The 14,277-nt window shown below is 34.9% G+C and overlaps 1 pseudogene; it reads right to left on the reverse strand.

The window, feature by feature from the left end:
- Positions 1 to 11,100: 11,100 nt before the first annotated feature.
- LOC140508036 (short coiled-coil protein B pseudogene) lies at positions 11,101 to 11,428 on the reverse strand (annotated as a pseudogene).
- Positions 11,429 to 14,277: the final 2,849 nt, after the last annotated feature.

Raw genomic sequence — 14,277 nt, forward strand, 5'->3', positions numbered from 1 at the left:
GAGAGAATAAGGAAACTAGCAAGTAAATGCAGTGGGCAGTTGCACGTACCCCTTTTGTTAGATATTCTTTGACACATATTCACTCCCTGCTCCACATGAAAATATCTCCCTTTACACTGAGAAGGAAACCATCATTTGGCCTCAGATACTTACCAGTTCTGTGACCCTGAGCAAGTCACGTAACCCAGTTTGCTTCAGTTTTCTCATCTGAAAAATGAGGTGGAAAAGAAAATGGCAAACCATTCCAGTGTTGTTGCCAAGAAAACCCAAATGGGGTCATAAAGAGTTGGACACAACTAAAACTAGTGAATAACAACAACAAACCATTAAAATGCCCTGTATGTGCCTGGGACCTCCTCCTGTCCCAGTGAACAGCCTGGGTCCTAGAGTGCAATATGCAGTGTCTCCTAGCCAGAAACCCACCTCACCACAGACTTCTTTGTTTGCTTCCCTATTAGAAAAAATGACTCACAATGACTTTTTCATAGAATTTTTTATGCACTTAGAATTTTCTAGATGTTTCTTATTTTTGGAAGAATAAGGGCAATGAGGAAAGCTCAATGCATTTTTTTCGCTACTACTCAGCCATCTTGCCTCCACATCCCCTAACACCAAACTTATGGGAAGCCATGGATAAAACTTTGCACAGGGCAAGAAAAAATGGCAAAAAAAAAATATTGTGATCTCCATTGTTGGAGTTAGTAGTCACATCAATGCTATCATATATCCATTCAAATATTAAGAAATATAATAGTCTGGATCTAATTAATTCTGGACAATTATAAGCCTTATTACTTTGTCAAATACTAATGACATACCTTACCTAAGAAAAAGCTGAAGATGCCAAAGTATGTTTGTGTCTCATGGCTTATTTCAGTAATAAGCTAGGAAATTTTTTTATTAATTCAGTTTGTATCAGACATATCATTCTGAACAATCTCCCAGCTTAAGGACTGAAGACGTTCTTAATAGTCATTTGGACATCTGGCATTTTGTAAACAAATGAATGTGTTGAATAATCATATATTTTGAGTATAGATGTATTTATATTTGCTTGTGCTTACAGACCCGTACTAGAAAGTCTGTATAATTTCACTCCAATGAATACAGGAAGACAAGACAAACTATAAATTGCTTCACTACTCTTCAGCTTACCATATAATCATACAGTCTCCTTTTTACATATAACACCACTTAATAGTCAACTTAATTCCCCACCACCACTCTAGTGCAGATGATAGGGGGAAAGAACAGCAATGTTTCATAGGTCTGTCTGTTTATTGATTTGAGAGGAATTATTGCAGATTAAAATTTTCAGTAAAAAAGAATTGAGTTCAAAACAAACTACTGTGGGAAACATTGATTAATATTTGTTATTAATTCCTTCCAATTGGGTCTGACTCTGTAGGACCTCATTCGTGGTTTTCTTGAGAAAGATACCGGAGCAGTTTGCCATTTCCTTCTCTAGCTCCCTTTGCAGATGAGGAAACAGAGGCAAGCAGGGTTAAATGACTTGCACAGGGGTCACATGGCTAGTAAATGTCTGAGGCCAGATTTGAACTCGGCCAGGAGTTCTGTTACCTAGCTGCCTATTGGTCACCATAGATTAATATACTTCCATTATATTAATAATGAATATTATATTATATATTTATGTATATTAATAGTCTTTAAGCTAATTAACATATTACATGTTATGTGTTATATTTTAAACATAATTTTTTTGTATTTTCCCACATTGGAAAAAATTAACATTAACCAAAAGATAATGTCTACTTTTCTGAATTTTGCCAATTGGATTTTATTTTTCATTAACCCTAGGAATTTTTTTCACATGTGATCCAGTGTTTACTAAGATGAAAGTGAATTGTTAAACTATTTCTCTTTCTGAGTCAAATTAATGTGTTAACTCTTCCATGTCCATATCTTTCCAGTCATTCCATCTTCCACCTATTTCTTTGCATGTTTCCTTCCTTTTCTAGAATGCACTCCTTCCTTTCCTAGCATTCATCATAGTATCAGCCTCCTACAAAGTGCCATTCAAGTGCCTTCTCCACATGAGTCCTTTTGTGACCACCAGCTCCCACCCCAGAGATCCTCACTCCTCTTGAATTTGCTTTGCATGTACAGTAATTTGATTATGTAATTGTACGATATAATGGAAGTCCCTCTAGAACAGGAAGTGTTTTGTTATCATTCTACACTCAGCACCCAACTCAGCTTCTAACACATAGTAGACACTGGTTCAATTGAACTAAATCTCATTTTCAGAACAATTTCTAAGAAAACCGAAAAGACCTGTGAGGCTTTGAAATCAGAAAGTTGAATGGGATTATTAGTTTTATGGACAATATCCCCTTTAATGTAAAATTTTTTGGACAGTTAATCCAGCTACTTTGCACACATCATTTTCAGCTTTGTGGACATGGGTCTAATAATTTTGCACATGAGCACACTTACTCATCTCTTCTGCTTCATTTCTTTCTCACATATTTGCTTTGAGAAATTAAATGATTTGGTGCAAATTTATTCAGTTTTATCATAGGATCTAGTGTTTCTAAGTATGTCCAATAATTTTATTTTCTATCAGAGTATAGATTTGCTTTCTCAAGTAATTAAAGGTTTATAAAAAAAACAGCAATGACTTGATAAAGATATTTGGTAAATATATTTCTTAATAAATGTCTAAAATTTTACTTGCAATTCAGGATGCATGTACACTAAAGAATTTGATTATTAGATACTACAACATGACACATACATTTATTTCCAACATGTTATACTATTTTAGGATAGAATATTATTTGTATAAATTGACAAAACAACAATGGGGTTAGTCTCAAATCATCAAGTCTTGCTGCAATAAATATTTGGTTTTCCAGCAAGAATAGTGTACTTTGGTGTTAATGTTACTTGATGGTATCTTGAAGTTTGCCATTAGAAAAGATCAATTTGTGTATAAAAATAATTTCTCATTTTCTCTCCATTGATGCTCTTAGAAAAGTAGACACAAAAAAGAAGGAATTTGGTTTAGTTCTCATTGGTTACATGCATTTTGTATTCAGTGAGTTATTCCCTGTTTGTGAACACTACCACAGTTGGATGGACAGCGAAATGTGTTTAGAAGGAATGGAGAATATTTAATGCTAATATCCTGTGAGCATTTCTATATGTACGATTTTGATTCAACAAACATTTTTAAGCACAGTATATTCCAGGTACCATGATATAAAATGGGAATGTAAAGAAAGGCATAAACATGACTGCTTCCTTCAAGAAGCTCAAATTTGTTGACTTCCCCATTAGATTGTGAACCCTTTGAAGGCAGAGACTATCTCTTGTCTCTTTTGCATTTGCTGTTCTTTAGGTCACTTTAGTAGTTACAGTCTGTTCATGACCCCATTTAGGGATTTCTTACCAAAGATACTGGGGTGATTTACCATTACCTTTTCCAGATAATTTGACAGATGAGGAAACTGAGGTGAACAGAGTTAAATGATTTGCCCAGGGTCAAACAGTAAGTGTCTGAGGCCAGATTTGAACTCAGGAAGATGAGTCTTCCTGTATCCATGCCTGGCACTGTATCTACTGCACTAACTAGCTGCCTCTTCTTTTTGTATCCCCAGTACTTAAATATAGTGCCTGACTTGTAATCAGTGCTTAATTATTGCTTTTTGATTGATTTATTGATTCTTTTTAAAATTAATTTGTTTTTAGTTTTAAACATTCACTTCCATAAGATGTTGAGTTTCAAATTTTCTACCACACCTTCTCCTCTCCCCACTCCAAGACAACGTGCAATCTAATATAGGCTGTACTTATGCAGTATATTAAACATATTTTCACATTAGTCATGATATAAAGAAGAATTAGAACTAATGGGAGAAGACATGAAAAAGAAGAAACAAAACAAAACAAGAAAAGAAAAGGAGAGGAAATAATATGTTTCCATCTGTATTCAGATTCCACTGTTCTTTCTGTAGATGTAGAGAGCATTTGCCACCATGAGTCTTTTGAAGTTGTATTAGATACTTGCATTGTTAAGAAGAACTAAGTCTATCAAAGTCAGTCATTGCACAATGTGGATATTACTGTGTACAATGTTTTCCTGGGTTCTGCTCATTTCACTCAGCATCAGTTCATATAAGTCTTTACAGTTTTTTTCTGATATTTGTCTGCTCATCATTTCTTATAGCATGAGTATTCCATTACATTTATATTGTGCAACTTGTTCAACCATTCTCCATTTGATGGACATGCCCTCAATTTCCAATTCTTTGACAACACAAAAAGAGCTCCTATAAATGTTTTTGTACATATGGGTCCTTTTCCTGTTTTTATTATCTCTTTGGGATACAGACCTAAAAGTAGTATTGTTGGGACAAAGGTATATACAGTCTTATAGGCCTTTGGGCATAATTCCAAATTGTTCCCCAGAATGTGTGGATCAGTTCACAGCTCCACCAACAATGCATTAGTGTTCCAATTTTCCCACATCTTCGCCAGCATTTTCCATTTTCCTATTTTGTCATGTTAGCCAATTTGATAGGTTTGTTGTGATATCCAAAGTTGTTTTGATTTCCATTTCTCTAATCAGTAATGATTTAGAGCATTTTTTCATATGACTCTAGTAGCTTGAATATCTTTACCTGAAAACTGTCTGTTCATATCCTTTGACCTGATTTATTGATTCTGATATGAGAGACAATAAGCAATTAATCATGAACATATGCAGTGAAAGTGGAAGCTAACTCAGTAAGTCACTAGAGGCTAAGAGCCTCAGAAAAGGGTCCCAGGAGAAGGTGGGATTTGAGTTGAGTCTGGAAGGAAGCAAGGCAAGCTAGGAGAGGAAGGTGAGGAGAGAGAGCACTCTAGACATTGGTGGTAATCAGTGGAAACTCAAGAAGTAAGTCACTGTTTTTTGAATGCAGAGTATGTGGAAGGAAGAAAACTATGAGGAAACTACAAAGGTAGGAAAGAGCTCCTTTAAATTATTGTTTCTTTCCTGCTAGATTCTCACATTTAACTGAAAACTATAAAAAGAATAGTATGTGAACTGTGATTATTATCACAGAATCCCAGAGTTAGGAAGGATTTCAGAAGTAATCTAGTCCAATGCATACCTTAACAGAATACTTTTACACTATTCCTGGTCCACATTCAACTTGAACTCCGGAATCCACCATTTCCTGAGGTAGGCCACTCTACTTTGCAATGAATCTGGTTGCTCAGAACATTTTTCCCTATGTGGAACCTTAAATTTTCTCTGAAATGTTCATCCATTTCTCCTAATTCTGTCCTATAAGTCTAAGGAGAATATATATAATCCTTCCAACTTTTCAAATACTTTAGGACAGCTAACATGGACCCCCTAATTAATTTTCTTCACCAGAGTCAATAATTTCAATCCTTTTAAAGTGATTTTGCATAAACCATAGTCTGCAGTCTCCTACACTCAGCCCCCATTATGGTTGTTCCCCTTAGGACATATTCAGGCTTTTCAATACCCTTACAAAATGTGGTGCCCAGAACTGAATATACAACCCCAGAAATTCTTTGACCATGAAAGAATACAGCAGGATGCTTGTCTCTTTTGTTCTAGACCCTATGCTCCTCTTCATGAAACTGAAAGTCATGTTACATTTGTTGCTGAATGTCAAATTGTTGACTCATATTGAGCTATGTCCATTCATTTATTTATGTTCTCCAGTACTAAACTACTTTAGCTTTTTTAATCAAAGTTTAAATCAGTACTTCTCTATAAATTTTCCTTTATTAAGTTTGGTTAATTTTTCTAACCACTTAAGATATTTGGGTGAAAGTAACTGTCATACCACATGTAAGGCATGCCTCCTAGATTTGTAATCCCCTAAAAAATTTAAGAAGTACAACATATATGCCTTCATCTGTATCATGTATAAAAATGTTGAACAGCATGAAGATAAAGCACTCGCTTACATATTTCCTTTATAGTTGACATAATCCTAATGATTTCTAGTCATTCAAGCAGTCATAAATCTACAAAGCTAAACTATGATCTTTTCCATACCTTTCTATCTTCAGCAAAAGGACAGCACAAGAGACTTTTTCACAGCTTTGCTGAAATACATGTAGCTTATTTCTATTGTAATCCCTTGATCTACCAGTCAATAGCTCTGTGAAGAAAAAAGTAAGCTTGATTTGGATAAAACCTTCTTAGAGATCATTATTTCTCTTTTTAAATGTTCACAAAACATTTATTTAATTATTTATTCTAGAGCTTTCTATGAAGAATACGTCAGCCTCATGTTATCTTTCAACTTGCAAGGTTGAGATTGTAAAAGAGAAGGTGAAACAGATTTTTTAATAACTTAAGGATGAGATCAAAGTTATCTCACCAACTCCTCCTGCAGTTTGAGCAAATTCCCCTTAGTTTCAGTTTCTCTCTGCTTCTTTTTCCCTGTTTCTATCTCTCTCTACTTCTCTCTGTCTCTGTCTATCTCTCTCTCTCCGTCTCTGTCTCTCCCTCTCACACCCATACACACCACACACACACATACACACACACACACACACACACACACTCCTTCTGCAACAAGTTCTGAGCTGCTTAGAAAAAAATATGTTTACATGTTTTAATTTTATAATTACATAGTTACAAATCATTTGTTCAAACATTGGTCACTTCTATTAAGGTGTATAACTACATCATGGACCTTTTCTCTTACCTGTGAATATAAAAACAAGGTAACAACTCTGTGGGACAACTAGGTATATGATGTTTTAAAAGTTCAAGAGTTATGATTTCTGGGTAATTAATCATTTTTAATAATTCCAGCATTTTTAATAAAAGTTCAGTGACACTCTTTAATGCCAAAGACACTTATGGCAGTTGGCTCATGGCTTATACCCTTGGAAGAGAATGGCAATCAACTCTGGTTAATAATTAATGAAAGGTGGACTCTATGAAGAGGAGTTCACTCCATTGAGGGGCTGAGAGTAATATCACATCACTCTTGGGGAGAGAGACTATTCCTATACCCAAACCACCCCCAGCCTTGGATATTCTAGACAAATAATGTATATCTCCCTAGGGCATATATATATAGGACATGGGGGGGGGGGAAGCTGGAGTCTCCACAATTTTAATAATTGGCTATTAATAGGATAGAGAAATAATCATTTTTCTCAGGTGACACAGTGGACATAGTTCCAGTCCTGGAATCAGAAAGATGTGAGTTCAAGAACCTTACCGTGTGATCCTAGGCAAGTCATTTAACACTTTTTGCCTCAGTTTACTCATCTTAAAATAATCTGGAGAAGAAAATGGTAAACCATCCAAGTAGCTTTGCCAAGAAAACTCCAAATGAGGTCACGGAGAATAGAATATAACAAAATGATTGAACAACAAAAAAACAAACTCTAAGATAAGAATCTTGAATCAACTTCAGATAAATGAATTCAGTTTATTTTAAGAAGATCAGATATTGAGGCTTTTTAAAAATTTATCTTCCCTAAATTCCCAGTAGATAATATGATGTGTGTTATGAATCCCTTTTACTAGAAATCTCCCCTAATTAAAGGGTTTATTGTTTTATCTTCCTATGCAATGAAAGCTTTTTCTAACAAAGGAAAGGTATTCCTGATAACCATCACTGTTCTTTGCACTCTCACATTTCTTTATGATAGTCTTTGATGTTTTACAGAGCATTGTTGAATAAATTCAGCAGAAAAGCACATGAGTTTCCTTACATTCATTTTGATTAATTTTTAAAAATACCTATGTACAAGGCACCAGAGAAGTAAAGGTGTTAGAAGCCAAAATTATATCCTCTCAGGCCTCAAGGAGTTTATTGTCTAATTGGTAAGGAAGGGGCTAACACGACTAATTAACTATTATATAGAAAAGAATTGGATAGGTGGAAAAGAAACACCTAATTTGAGTTTATAAACAATTCATAGGAAGCTATTACATGCAAGGCACTTGCTTGGCACTGATTATACAAAGATGAGAAATTGATAGTTCCCATGTTTAGGGTATTTAGAGATAATGGAAGAACTAATCAAAGGTTTATGAATTTTTTTAAAAAATTGGTAATTTTATTTCCATACTTGGTTTGTTTTAAAAATCTACCAGTTTTATTTTATGCATTTAAAAGCATTATTCTGAGAAGGGATCTATAGGCTTCACCAGACTACCAAAGGGGTTCATGACATAAAAGGGTTAAGGATACCTTGAAAAGCTACAATACTTGTAGAGAAACATTACAAACACAGATATCATAATACTGTATGCACTACAGTTTCAGCTAAAGAATCAAGAATTTTGTATTTGAAAATTTAAAGAGAGTACATTAAAAACACAAACAAAACAACAATTTCAGCCTTAAAAAATCATTCTTTGCTACATTCATGTATTATCACCACCATTCCCTTTACCTTTCCGTATCTTCCTATCTTGCTTAATTTTTATCCATTTCTCACACACCTCTCTAAAATATAAGGTGCAAATCTGCTTTGGTAGAGGCAATTTCCTCCCCAGTGAGCTCCTTAAACCAATGAAATGAGGAAAGGAGATGTGAGGAGAGGAGGGCAGGAGAGATTAATCCAATATTCCGGGGGCCTTCTTCTGAATCATGGATGCCAGCACAAAACTGAAAGTAACCAGATTTTTACCTGCTTTATATATCACAGATGATATCAGTGTACTTGCTTGAGCCAACAAAATGCTAATCGTGTCAACTATGCCAGTGCAATAAGACTTAATCACCTGATTATTTGCAAAAATTATTGTGTGCATATATAATAGAAATCACAAATATGAACAATTCAGAAAAATATAGTACAACACGAACTGATATGGAGTGAAGCAACAATATCAGGAAAATAATATATGAATACTATAATTATGTAAGTAGAAATAATAATAGAACAAAACTGAACACTGTTAAACCAGAAAATCAAAGTTTGGCTCACAGAGGAGTATAAAAAATATATATCCCTCATTGTCATTACAGAGGTGATGGACTAGGGGTATGTGATATAGTATAAGTTACTAGGTACTTTAATATTTTTTCCCATGCAAAAAGTCAAAATATATTTTATCTGAAAGAAATTCAGAAATGGAATACAATTTTAAGTGTTCGTAATTTAAATAAAAGTTGACAAATGGGATGAAAAATATTTCTCTTTATGTGTATATCTGTTTGAGTGTATATATGTTTCCACATGTAGATAAAATCATTTTGGATAATTCCATATTTATATAAAAACAAACATAACTCCTTGATTAAAAGTGTCCCTATACTAATAAAGCCATATTACCTGTTAATAGTGGATCTCTTTTTCCATTGCTGTAACTAAAAGATTTTTTACATGTAATTCTCAAAATATATTCAGATTTTCATGCTAAGTACAATCTGGGCTGGGATATCTTTTTAACCTGAATTTGCCTGAAACCCAATAACCCAAAGAGCTGCATTTTAAGATAATCCATGAGACTTATGAACTTCAAAAACTGATAAAGATAACAAAATGGTACTACATGCAAAACTCTGCCAACTATGAATATAATAATGATTAATTCTAAGATTTTCTTGAAAATGTTACTCTTCTTGGATCGCGTGAGGAAATTAAATATTTCTGTATCATTTAATAATTGAAACCATGCTATAATGGACCATATTCTGCATTACTTCCCCATTTTGTATGAGTATTAAAACCACATTTCTCCATCCTTGAGTTAAGATCAGCAATGCAGTTTTCCCCTTAGGTTTAGTTTAAAGACGTAATTAAAAAGGCAATTGTTATCTCTTTTACCATGCTCTGAGCCTCTGAAACATCTGCTTGTTTCTCTTTAAGCCCCAACAAGCTTAACCTGTTTTCATCCCCCAAAAGATGAAGGTCACCTGGCCTTGCCTGTCCTTGTTCAGTATTTTATACTATCCAAGGGGACAGCGAGTTTGATATTTTTGATTTCCTGGTAGTTTACAAGAGGCAAGTGGGTCTCATAAAACAATAAACATTCTTTAATTGTGAGAGAGGAGTGTGATTAGTTACACCTGAATGCCAACCCTATAGCCAATTGAAATATTCTACAGCTACCAAAACCCCCTTCTTTCCTGCATGTCAATAAAGAGGGTACCTGTTTCTCATTAAGACCTCTGGACTTACTGAGGAGGCCAGACTGACCCACTTTGTTGATAGTTATACATGTCACTGTTAATAATATTATTTTGCTCAGAGTATATACTTCAGTTTACCTTTATTGAATTTGCTCATAATAATTGGAAACCTTGAAGACTGACATTTGCTTAATATATGGTCAGTCAGACTTTATCCACACAATGTAAGTATCACAGATTCTCCCAAATGACAATCCAACCTGACCATGGATCAGTGAGGCTAGTTGTTAGCTCAGAAATTAGGATACATTTGAAATTCATTTGGTTTTTAGTTGCTTACAATTCTTGGGATGAAATTTATACTTCTCTCTGTGAAACATATTCCTGTTCTGAAAATGCGTTAATTTTCGGAGTAAATAAAGGTTCCTTAAAGCAATCTTAATTTTTTACACCATTTGTCTCTTCATTTTGTTAGGGTCAGATCAATTGGCTAATTCAGCAAATGGTAGTATATTCTATGCCTAGAGAAGAATTTTTATTTTGCTTACATCTAAACAATTTTAGTATGACTTCTCACATATAAATGTAGTTAATAGGTAGATGACCATATTTTAGGGTAGCTGATGATGAGAACAAAGACACATAGTGAGAACAGACATAAGATATTTAGAAAGTTAGATAATAATTTAGAATATGATTTGGGTTACTTTTCTACAAAGTAGAAGTTATTTTTGTTTCCTGTCCGCATTAGGAAATACTGCCATTAATCAATCATTTGATTAACCCCAAATCCAGCATTAACAAAATATCCATATTCAGGTTTTATAATATATATAACATCCTATTGAAAAAGTATCTATATTTGTAAACTTTCAAAAGCTAACATAATGCCCAAACTCTCTGATGTCTCCAATTATGATGTCAGTGTCTTATTTCTACCTCTGTCTGCTGAAAGTATTCAATTATGCCACAAAGTATGGTTCTTAACTTGTGAAGCCTATGCAGAATGAAAAAGAGAAAAATAAACCCAGCAGCAAGACATTGTGAAGTAAAACAGGGACAAAACCCTTAGTTTGTTTGGTTTTTTTTTTTTTCATTTTCTATCAGTTGTCTGGAAAACACTAGAAGCAAACATAACATTTTCTGTAACTAAGAACTTGGTTTTCTTATTTCATTTTCAGATTTTCATCTTTGATTGAATCTACATGTGCAGAAAGAACTTCAAGTATTTGCTGGAGTTCCAACACCTTATTAATAAGCCATGTTTTTTCTTACAATTCCACCTGCTTTCTAGCCTCAACAGAATCTATATCAATATTCATCATTCTAGAACTACAACTTTCTGTTGAATGTAATATCCTTGATGAATATTCTATCACCTGAGGTCATAAGGGAGATGTCAGTCATTTTTCAACATGATGCTTCTTTTTCTGAAAGATTTTTCTATCTTTTCAAAATTTTGTTACAAGAAATGCTATCTGAATTTGAGGGGGAAGTATGTTCAGAAATGATGGTGGTGTAGGAATAAAAGGCATAAATTTCAAAACAAATTTTTAAAATGCTGATTATTGGCAAAGATATTAAAATAGAAACTCATGCCTAAGTTGCAAAGTCAACACTAAGTATCCATAATCCCTATTCTCTGCAGGGACATTTATGTAGGACTATGTCAGTGAAAAACAGTGAGGGAGCAATGGACCTTTTCTAGTTAAATTGAAAGTGCAGACATGGCAGCAAGCAGAAGCTGTAATCTTCCAGAGTTACTTGAGAGTGTAACAGACAGAGTATAGATAGACAGATAGATAGACGGACAGACAGACAGATAGATAGGTAGATAGATGATAGATGAATTGTCACACAGTGAAACAGAATGCAAATGAAAGATTTTCCTATGTTTCAGAGACTTGTGGTAAGGTCTTGGGATATAAGAAAAGCAAACATGATGGTCCCTACTTTCAAAAAGCTTAAAATCTAATAGCAGAAGAAATACATAACAAAGATCTGGAAAGCAGGGGAGCTAGCTGGTGAGGAAATGGAGATGTATAAAGAATGACTTGAACAATGAATAAAGTGAGTATGTTTGGAGCCAGTCACTCATGAAATGGTGTCTTAACTGAGGTACTCCCCAAAGAGGAGAGCAGACCTCAAGGCAGGAGTAGATCTAAAATGGAAAGGAAAAGTACAGCAAATAATGTTTTTAAGCTGAAAGAGACCTTGAATGTTGTAATGGTAAGGGCATTTAAAGACCTTTTCTGCCCCTTAATAGGGTCGTGTTACCTGCTTTGAGCTTTGGCCCAGGCCACAATCTGAGTCACATGGAGTTGTGGTGGGAGGAGCTTGCTGAATGAGTGGGGCAGGAAAAAAGAGAATGAGGTAGAGCTGAGGCAGAGCAGCTACCTTGAGTGAGAGAGGGAGTGATTTTGCCTAAGGGAGCTTGTTTGTGGAGAGACCTAATGGAGAGAGGGCTTGGGGATGGCTATGTTCCCTTTATTTGTAAGGTGAGCAAACTTCATTGTTACTGTGGTGGAATTGGCTTTCTGTTATCTGAAAAATATTTTAGTTTTGTCTTTGAGGAAGAGAGTTTATATTTTGTGAATTTACTCTGGAAATACACATACATATCCATAGTGGCTGCTGTTGGTGTCATACTGGCACTACAAAGGTCAATTAGTCTAACCCCTTCATTTTGCAGAGAGGAAATTAAGTTACAGTGAAGCTTACGCTGGAAGGTTAGCAGGTCTTCATGAGTTCAGTGTGCTATTATACCAAATTGTCTCCTCCATGTTGCTTTTCAGGAATAAACAATAATATCTGAGACAATGTAAAGAATTTACCATTTGGTTGAATATGGCTCGAGGTAGTCAGCACATTTGCATGGGGCTATAGCTTCCATTAGCAAGAACTGTTATAGAAAATAGCAAACAAGTCAGACAACAATTTTTCCCTATGCATGAATAGACAGTTCCCTACAAGCAGTAACATTGAGGGTCTCAGAGAGTTGATGCTTAGACAGAGGATACTATTAGAGTCTGGGAATGAAAATGGTAGAACAATTGGTCCCTGGAGGTTGTTCCTATTCTTTTGTGGTGCTGCTGTACTTAAATAGTATTGGACCATCCCTTCAATGCTGATACTAGGTAATGTGGGAAAAAACAACTTAGAGGATTGTAGAGGCTTTACTTTGTAGGTTGTTGCTCTCCCCAAAGTTATCTTTTGTAGCAGTTTTAAAAAAGAGACTGGTACTCTGAGGAAAGAATCACAGTAGATTCCAGAGGAGCAGGGAGAATTTTAGAGAATCCGTATATATGTAAGAGTGTCAGGACCTGGAGCCTTAACAACAAGAAAAAAGAATGAACACGTGAGAAGGTTGCTGCTTGAAGCTCCACTGGGGGTGTTGGCACACAATATGGATGTGTATCCAGGGGATATTCTGGGTCTTAATCCCCCAACATGAAACATCAGAAATAGAAAATCACCCTGAGGAGTCTGGTCAGACTCTCTGTGGTTCAGCAAACATGAATGGCAAGTTTCTCACCTTCCTGTAGTTTCCTCTAGGGAAGATGCTGCCAGGAAACAAGGGGATTTAAACTCAGATGTCAGTGAGAGCAAAGTTAGTGCAAGCAGTAACTTGGTGACATATTGTATATTCTTCAGATTATCAGTTATTTATTGATATGATACATTTTGTTATGTGTGTAGAACACAATTCACTCATCCATTCCTCAGGTATTTGAAACAGGAATTTTTACTGAATTTTTTTTTTGCTATGTTGAATTATGTTGCTTTGACTATTTTAGTGAGATCTGTGAAACCCTCCCCTCAACTTCATCTTTTTTCAAAAACGTTTAGAGGATATAGTTCTAACTCTGGGATCACTTGGCCAAGGGTTAATGAAAAATCTTCTAGTTTCTATTACATAATTCTTTTAAAAATCTTTATACTGATTTAAAACCTCACAAGCATTTAGTAGTGACAATGTCACATATACACCCCTATTTTCATTCAATAAACTCCAGTGGCTTTCCATGACCACTAACATCAAGGGGAAATGCAGTCTGCAGTCTAAAAACTTGGAGGTAAATCCCCTTTGCTGACTAGCAAGAATAATGCAATCTTTGCTGTGGTTCACACTGATCTCTATCTCCCAATTTGAGGAATTTTCACAGTTTATCCT

The sequence above is a fragment of the Notamacropus eugenii genome, chromosome 5 (genome assembly GCF_028372415.1).
Source record: "Notamacropus eugenii isolate mMacEug1 chromosome 5, mMacEug1.pri_v2, whole genome shotgun sequence".
Classification (NCBI taxonomy): Eukaryota; Metazoa; Chordata; class Mammalia; order Diprotodontia; family Macropodidae; genus Notamacropus; species Notamacropus eugenii.